The sequence below is a fragment of the Pseudorasbora parva genome, chromosome 19 (assembly GCF_024679245.1).
Source record: "Pseudorasbora parva isolate DD20220531a chromosome 19, ASM2467924v1, whole genome shotgun sequence".
Classification (NCBI taxonomy): domain Eukaryota; kingdom Metazoa; phylum Chordata; class Actinopteri; order Cypriniformes; family Gobionidae; genus Pseudorasbora; species Pseudorasbora parva.
In genome coordinates, this window is record NC_090190.1 from 6,308,589 (window position 1) to 6,318,205 (window position 9,617).

The window sequence follows — 9,617 nt, forward strand, 5'->3', positions numbered from 1 at the left end:
GTGACGTACAGTCTTGTTCAAAATAATAGCAGTACAATGTGACTAACCAGAATAATCAAGGTTTTTAGTATATTTTTTTATTGCTACGTGGCAAACAAGTTACCAGTATGTTCAGTAGATTGTCAGAAAACAAACAAGACCCAGCATTCATGATATGCACGCTCTTAAGGCTGTGCAATTGGGCAATTAGTTGAAAGGGGTGTGTTCAAAAAAATAGCGGTGTCTACCTTTGACTGTACAAACTCAAAACTATTTTGTACAAACATTTTTTTTTTTCTGGGATTTAGCAATCCTGTGAATCACTAAACTAATATTTAGTTGTATGACCACAGTTTTTTAAAACTGCTTGACATCTGTGTCAAGATGACATCTGACATCAAATCTTTTTTTTAACAGAGGGACTTTGCGGGGGATTCTTGAAAATAGATTAGCTTCACACAGACGTCTTCTAACTGTCACAGTACTTACAGGTAACTCCAGACTGTCTTTGATCATCCTGGAGGTGATCATTGGCTGAGCCTTTGCCATTCTGGTTATTCTTCTATCCATTTTGATGGTTGTCTTCCGTTTTCTTCCACGTCTCTCTGGTTTTGCTCTCCATTTTAAGGCATTGGAGATCATTTTAGCTGAACAGCCTATCATTTTTTGCACCTCTTTATAGGTTTTCCCCTCTCTAATCAACTTTTTAATCAAAGTACGCTGTTCTTCTGAACAATGTCTTGAACGACCCATTTTCCTCAGCTTTCAAATGCATGTTCAACAAGTGTTGGCTTCATCCTTAAATAGGGGCCACCTGATTCACACCTGTTTCTTCACAAAATTGATGACCTCAGTGATTGAATGCCACACTGCTATTTTTTTGAACACACCCCTTTCAACTAATTCAACTAATTGCCCAATTGCACAGCCTTAAGAGCGTGCATATCATGAATGCTGGGTCTTGTTTGTTTTCTGAGAATCTACTGAACCTACTGGTAACTTGTTTGCCACGTAGCAATAAAAAAATATACGAAAAACCTTGATTATTCTGGTTAGTCACATTGTACTGCTATTATTTTGAACAAGACTGTATATCTGAGTGAAGCGGCTTCTTGAACAAGAAAAAATGTAGGATGGGACTTGGCTTTGTCTATTTGTGGTTGTGGTTTGCTATTGGTCGATCTCATGTTAGTGACAGTTTGTCTCGCCATCAGAGGAGCGATGTCGCTGGAAGACAGAGGGGTTATTTTGTTCTTAGATTATGAAGGCAAATTAATACAAAATAAACCCCCCCCCCCCTTAGTGTTCGAAAAAAAAAAAATTAAATAAAAAAAATATGTTTTTTTCTTTTTCAATTCTTTGTTGGTCTTTCTGTCCTCATGATGAACAGATTAAATGTATGCTTATTTACATTGAAGGTCCCATGGCATGAAATTTTCATTTTATGAGGTTTTTCAACATTAATATGAGTTCCCCTAGCCTGAATGTTGTCCCCAAGTGGCTAGAAATTTTGATCGGTGTAAACTGAGAAAAATGAGAGCTCAGACGAGCTGATCTTGAATTCTTCTGTTATGACGTCCTCAGGAAAGGTTTCCTCTCCTTCCTCTGCTTTGCCCGTCCAGAGAATTAGTAGAGAATGAATTCAGTTTATGAGTCGTGATGTCAAAAGAAGCGTTATCATACGGATTCAACAGCAGCGCTACAGACAGTGAGTAACAGTGTTCATTAATGTCTGATCTGGGATCAGTGAGTTTTGATGTGTAGCTAATCATTCAAGTTCACACAGACTTTCTTTCTAAATCGTTTAAAACGGTCAGTCCTGCCGCTGGCCGTCTTGATGCACCAGTAAATCAAGCCAGTGACTAAAACCATAAACTTAACGTCGTTTCTGTTAGTAGCATGAAACAAATCTGTTATGTAAATGATTAAACTACAGAGAGCGATCAGAAGCTCTTACTGTATTCATGTCGATGTCATGTTTGTTGTTAGTTGTGGTGAAAGCATTTTGTAAGAGAAGTAATGTTATAATGTTCACGTGTTTATTCAGAGCTCTCAGACACAAACAAAATAACCTCACGCTCACAGCGCTCTCAACAACTCGGTACAATAACACTTTCTCAGAAATCTTTCCCCAGCTCGCTGTCTCCCTCTGGCTGGCAGCGCTTGCATGCAGACCTCTCTTAACAACGCCCCCTCCGCCAAAAAAATCTAATTTCAAATGTAAAGATGTCAGCCAATCACAACAGTGGGTGTTTTCACTGACGTCTCTCAGCAGACACGCCCCTTGAAACAGAGCATTCAATCTAGAGGTCTAATATCAACATTTATTTCTAAATGATGACATTTTTGATGTAAAACCCATACTAACAATATAAGTACACCTTAGGATACATTATAAAATAATAATAAAAAATCCATGCCATGGGACCTTTAATCACTGAACAAAAACAGAATGAACCTCACTGGTCCTCACACATCCAGCGAACATGCTTGAGCTTCGTTTACCACAACTGATGTGTGAGTTGATGAATGTTTATATATGAATAAAAGCCTAAATTCAATCTGTTCATTATATAAAGCGACCGTGTCTCCAGAAAATTTGGACTAAACTGCTCAATTCATAGTTTTACGATCTCTGTGAACTTTTTAAAGTGGTGGTTGTGTATCCGTCAATGGAGGCACAGAAAGCTCTTTATTTGTGTTCCAAAGATGAACGAAAGTCTCACAGGTTTGGAGCGACACGAGTGTGAGTAACTAATGACAGAATTGTAATTAAAGGGACTATCCCTTTAATGTGTAAAACATTTTAAATTGGCATCAAATGGACTTTTTTAATTGTATTTAAATAAGCAAGTGGGTGATGTGCAGAACTTGGTGAATGGCAGTTTCTCTACACTAACATTACATGGTTCTTTATTGGAATATATGAACTTTTAACATTCATGAAACCTTTCCATTACACAAAAGATTTAGCCTAGAAATCTAGACGCACCGTAGCGGCAGCAAATCTAATCTGCCGCGAGTGTCGTCTAGCAACTCTCAATACCCTTCTGAGCTGGAAAAACCAAACTCTGGTCGGGCCAATCACATCGTGTATAGGCTTAACATAATGATGGCAGAGTTGCGCTTGCGTGCTTCTAGTAAACACAGAAACTGGCGAACGGCGGTCTATCGAATCAGCTCTGACCGCGACTCTGGAAGACTTGGAGTTAAGCTTTTCTCTGAGAAAAGAACAAAGAACGGCACTGAAGTCATTCTTAAAAAGGGAAGATGTGTTCTGAGATTTGCCGACCGGATACGGCGAAAGTTTAATCTTTACTGTGCGTTCACACCGCCGGCGGCGAGAGCGTCAAGCTGGCCGGAAGTCATTCATTTTCAATGGGAGCCGGGCGGCGAGCTCCGGCGAGAGCGGCGTGGCGCGTCTTGGACGATTTGGGTGTTGAGGAGAGTTGAAATCAGCTCAACTTTATGGTAATGAGCTATGACGCGGTTCGGCGGCAACAGGCGGCAACCAGTCAGAATGTAGAAGTGCTCCGCTTGAGAGAAATCCAGAGAACGCAGGCCTGTAAACTTTGGTTCCGACCACATTAGTTCCCAAGCAATTTGTAGGAGAGGTTGATCATTGCTGTGCGGGTTTCCCTATCATTAATGACAAGATCATTCATAGTGATGTGTAATTTGTTAAGAAGTCGCGCAACACTATTTTATAGGCGCAAGAACGCTCGTTGTTCAGCGGGTGTGCAATTAATTCTTACTTTCACATTTAAACGATTTCATGAAGTTAATTTATACCCTACTTGTGGTTAGTATATCCATCAATATGCTTGTTTGATTAGTTTGATTTGCGGCCTCTTTAAATACAGTTTAAAAAAAGAAAAAACATTAGATCTACGTCAGAGCGGCAGCACGTCCACGGAGCTTTCTACAGCGTCGTTGTCAGGGCGGCAAGAGCGAATTTTGACGCTCTCGCCGGCGGCGGTGTGAACGCACGGTTACACTAGCTCTGCTTCTCCTTCGTTGCTCTGGTTGGTTGTAGCGCTATCCTATTGCGGCAGTGGGAGTTTGAAAGACAACCGTTTATCCCGCCCCTCGGATTGAGCCCTGCCAATGATGAGTTTCCAGACCAAACATCTTGTTGTGGGTCTGGCTTGTCAGGCTACAAAAGGTTCTTTATAGTGAAAATATAGTGAATGTGCAGGACTTTGCAATAGACGGTTGCTTTAAATTCTGTGGAAACCTTCAGTGCTTTCAGTGGGCGCAGATTTCATGTTGGAATGCATTGTTTTGACAACTGTTTGGTCAAATTTAGCCAGTTCAATTTACATTGGATTGCTATTTATCTTGAAACTAAAAAAATTGGGACATTCTTCTACAAATAAAGTGTCCTGTGTGTAATCGTGCATGCTGAAAGTAGATCACACCAGATAACATCAGGTCACAAGGGAAATCACACACACTTTCACATGCTATAAGCTTATAATATCTTATATTAGCTGGTAAAATAAAAATATCCCAAGCGTATGTAGCAAGGTTTCACATTTTCAAATGGTAAATGTACACACAAATAGATGTTGCCGAGAGCATGTAAAAACATCCAGTGAAGCATGGATATCTAAAATAAACAAGCGTGATGAAGTCAGCTTTGATCAGGAGCACACGAGTGTGCTGTAATTCGAGCAGCGTCACAGCACACCAGCCACGACAGTAATGAAACGCTCTGGAATTCAGCATGAACACCGTGATAAATCTCCTCCGATAAAACCACATGAAGTCCAAACTTTAAGTGAACAGCATACTTACAATATGACATTAATTAAAAGAGACGGCTTTGCATAAATGTGTCCGAGCCTGTTCCATTAATGTGAGCTCATGCGACAGATTCAACTATATTTGCAATTCCTGTCCTTGGACGGCAGAAAAAAGTACTGACTTCTTATTAGGTTTTAGAAGTTGATTTTGGCAGTTATAACAACACAGTCTCACCCCTACTCGTCAAATGTTGCCGAACGGTCAAGGGACCCTGACGTCAGCTGTTGACGCACAGGGTACCCCTAAATCGCCATTTTTCGACGTACTGGGTAATCCACTGATTTCAATGAGAAACCTAGGACGTCATAAACAGACGTGTTGGGCATGTGAATGTTATCGTTATGATGGAATATATTGGGTTATATTTTTTACATTATGACATGTTGGAGTGTGATTCTCAATTTAATCAGCCAGCACAATTGTATTTACATTTATTTACGCTATGATACACGTTTGAAACAGCAGTCAAACCCCACCCCGCCCTAAACCTACCCATTTGCGTATTATATGATATAAAACACAGACTGTAACAGAGAACAGGCACACTTTATTGAAAAAGTCCAACTATTCTGAGGCCAAACGATTGAATTGTGTGAAGAAAAGACCCAAAAGCAATCACCGTCTCTATCCGCGCCGCGCGCCACGCGCGCCCCGGCGTCACACTGAAGACGCCACAGGTAGACCCCTCGGCGTCACGCGATGGACGAACTGGGAACCCAATTGCTTTCAGTGGGAAACCTTTGGCGTCAACATTAGACGGCAATTCTATCGGTATGAAATCGCGCTGAAGAAGTCTCATTCTGAACACATCGCGATGTTTAGCATCAGATCACGTGTGCCACATGTTGGTGAGTAGTCATACATATTATGTCCTAATATTTGATATAAAGTATTTTCTGCTTGTCGTTATCGATCATGTTCAGTCACTGCATTGTATCTGTCATCATCTCCACTGAGGCTTTGCATTTCTTTGCTTTCTAAATAAACACACCTTGCTAATAGGGTGATTAAACACTGTCACGTGACGTGCTATAGACCTTTAAACATTTGTCAATATTTAATAATAATTACTAGTGTAGTTCCAACGTGGCATTTGTAGTAGAAGCACAATAAAAAAATAAAAAAATAAAAACACTTGCCATGCGTTTACCACAGTATTGGTAGTTTTAATGTGATATTTGTTGTAAATAAACAGTAACCACAACAATTGATATTTTTAATGTGATATTTGTTGTAAATAAACAGTTGCCACAACAATTACCATGCTTTAAATGCATTTTAATGTAAAATCCAAATATTGTTATTTAAATAGTATACTTTATAATGCTATATATTATATATTATGACTTTTTTCTCTCTTTCTTTTTTTTTTTTTACCTGAAAAGACCAAAAGGGCCTCTCGGACTCAGTCAACCCATTCTTGTTTGTGGAGAAGTAACGGAGAAAACCAAAAGCTGCAACAGCAAATATTTGTAATGGTATGTATGAGTTGGTTTGAACCCTTTATCAAACATTTTATTAAGCATTTGTTGTTACTTATTCTTACAAATCCCATATCTCAATCAGTAAGAACATATTCCCGAAGTCTTAATAATTCACAAGATTTAACAAGTTGTCAAATTCGTATGATTCTCGTACATATAGCTCTGAAAAAAATGAAGAGACCACTTAACATGGATTTCTAAATGTTAAGTGGTCTCTTAATTTTTTTTCCAGAGCTGTATTTGTATATGAAGAGTTCAGATGCAAAAGCCTCAAAAAGCCACTTGACATCAGATATTCAATTATTTTTTCTTAATCAGATCACTTGCACTGTTTATAACGTCCCGTTTGCATGTAAATAATTTATGTGATCACAAAATCAAGTGAGTTATCTACATTTTCAAACAAATTCTTATGATATAGCTTGCTATTGCATACTTTTAACTGTCTTAATTTATATGTTTTAAAAACAATAGTATTTGCACAGAGTAAATTATACTTTCTTGTTTTACAGAAGAGAAGAAAGACCAGACCTTATATCGAAGCAAGCTAAGAAAATAAGTCCTTTGTTTAGGGTGAGGAAGGAAGATGGACATCTTGTGCCCGAAGAAGACAGAAAAGTGAGCAAGTCCATTGGTATGTCTTGTATTGAAGCAATGCTGTAATATGTAGTACAAAATTTGATGTTGATCTCTCAAAGGACTATTCATTTAAACAGTGAACATTCTTTCTACTCTGATAAAATACGTACCATTATTCATGTCTAAATATTTTAATAACTCCTAAAATAAGCAAATGAGTTTCTGTATCTTGGATTTATTTAAAATGGTAAATATTTGTTTTCCCTTTTTGATACAATTATTATTACACTTTTGGCCTTCAGTTCTTAAAAACTGCACCGTCTTTTTGTCTTAGATAAAAGTAGACAAGTGTGGGAAAAAGCATTTAGTTGTTATAAACTCCATGTATTTCTCCATTGTTTTGTAGACCATGGATGGGTCTGGGTAGCTTTAGAATATAATGTGTTGGGACATATTAGGAATCAAATAGTAAACGTTCTTTGAAATATCTGGTTAGTTCTTTCTAAAAGATCTACTGTTTAAAAGGTTGCTGTTGATATGGGTAAATTAGTTTTTGTTCAGTACTTGGCTAATATTATGGGCTGAAATATTATACATAATGCTTCAATGTGTATATTATTTTATGTACTGACTGCTGCTTTGTAAATTTAAATCAGGAATTGGCATTTCTGCCCATTTTGAGGTGGAGAGTTTACTGAAGAACATAGGTTAACCTGACTGTACATTAAACTTAATATGAATTGTGTTTGTTGTTTTACTTTTAGACCAGGACTGGAGAACGCCGGATTATACGACTTCTTCCTCTGGTTGAGAAAAGGCTACACAACATCAGTGATCACATCATCTGTACATTGATTATACTGTAGGGTACAAGTGGGCGAACTGTTTAGAAGAAGAAGAACATGAACATGATAGAGGGAAGAGACAGAAACCAGTCTAGTTGTAATAATGAATCATTATTTTCCAACACTATATCAAATCTGTTTTCTGTATCATAGTTGACTGGATGGGATTATGTGGCACTCATTTGTGTGGCTTCAGCAGCTGTGAATGGATTAATATGATGTTAATGTGTTTTTTAAAACCCATTTTTATTTATCTTGAATCTAATTTGACTTTATTCTACTTTATCAACTGTATACTGTATCCTCCAATAAAGTGTTGAGTGATAAAGTATGGTGAGTATTGTGTATGGTGTTTGGTACAGTAAATACACATTCAACAAGTTTATTTAGGTTATCTAATTAATTACTAAGAATATTTTTACTTGAGAAGTAAACATTTTTTATCTGGTTATATTATATTTGGTACAATGCTCCAAAAAGTTGTATATACTTGCATGCTGTGACAAGTATGTCAGTTTTCAGTGAAATAAAGGGAAGGATTACAAACACTTCAAGCTTAACTGAAGATGATCCATGTTGATCATTCTGGTACATCTACAACTGCAATAAAAATTAAAGCATGCACATTTTCGATGCCAGGTACGTGAAGAGGGTGTAGATGAAATTGTGACAATGTCTCTTGTTATTTTACTTAATGGCATGGTCCTATATTTAATAGTAATAATGAAGTGTAAATAATATAAATAGTTTTTGTTTACTCTGGAAAGTGGATAATGGCAAGTTGTTGCAGGTTCATCCATTATATTTATTAGTGTTTATCCATAAAATAAAAGAAAACTTAATAATTATTATTTTACAACATTTCTTTCAAATATTTCTGTATTTCATCAGATGGTCTTACAATATCAAAACCTATACACAAGCATGACGTTAGAATAGAAAAGACAAAATACTCTGATATTTAAATGTGACTCAAAGTTTGTTGTCCGTGATGAGGAGAATAGATCTGTGTATGTGGTACTGCCCTTACACCTCCAGGGACCCAGTAGTGGCCCCTGGAAGAGCAAAAAAAAAGCATATTTCAAATGGCTTTAACTCAAAGTCTGGTTAGCGTATCACAGAGAAAATTGGCAGGACAACTGCATATGCAATGTTTACTAAATAATGTTGGCCACAGTTTTCAGACATATATGGAAAGCTGCCATAAAGGTTTTTTTAAAAGTGCTCACAGTAAAATATACAATTTCAGCTTAGCCCTCATATATGTCATATAGGTTTACACAATGAACATATTTTAATATCCAGTTGTCCATTAAATATGTTATTTACTTAACATTTATTGTTTCATTATGAAACCTTTTAAACTACATTACCCATATATCTGTCATTGTATCAATGCAATGGGAAACATGGCGCTGTAGTTCATAGAAGTGTGCAGAAATGCTTAGGGTTAGGGTTGGGTTCTCAGTAAAGGAGTCATTTCTCACAACATAGCGACACTTTATAGTTAGCTTAACGTATTACTGACGTAATAACACCAAAACATACTTTGTAACATGAAACGCCGTTTTATATGAGTTAAAACAGATAGTCCAATCACAGCGCGTTCTGCGATAAAGTCACAGCCAATGACAACCCAGCTGAACAGAGGCGTCACACTTACTTGTCCATTTATGGTAAATTATATCACATCTCATCCGGTTCAACTGAAGGGGTAGATTCCTTAAAGAATTAATATTTAGGCTAAATATTATATTTATTATAATAAATATTAAATATTATTTATTCTAAATATAGGCTAAATATTTATTTATTCTAATTAAATAATAAAACTCACATTTTAAAATGAAAGTCTTCTTTGTGTGGTTAAACTGATGCATAATAAATATATTTGAAAGAGAATCCTTTTTCTATGCAATGG

General features: G+C 36.9%; 1 long non-coding RNA gene across 2 annotated transcripts; it reads left to right on the forward strand.

Moving 5' to 3' along the window:
- Window positions 1-6,114: 6,114 nt before the first annotated feature.
- Window positions 6,115-8,014, forward strand: LOC137048471 (uncharacterized). Of its 2 annotated transcripts, none has more exons than XR_010899418.1 (3): window positions 6,115-6,266; window positions 6,785-6,906; window positions 7,616-8,014. It is a non-coding gene; the product is annotated as an uncharacterized lncRNA (long non-coding RNA). The 2 variants fall into 2 exon arrangements; XR_010899417.1 differs by having other exon boundaries at window positions 6,785-6,890.
- Window positions 8,015-9,617: the final 1,603 nt, after the last annotated feature.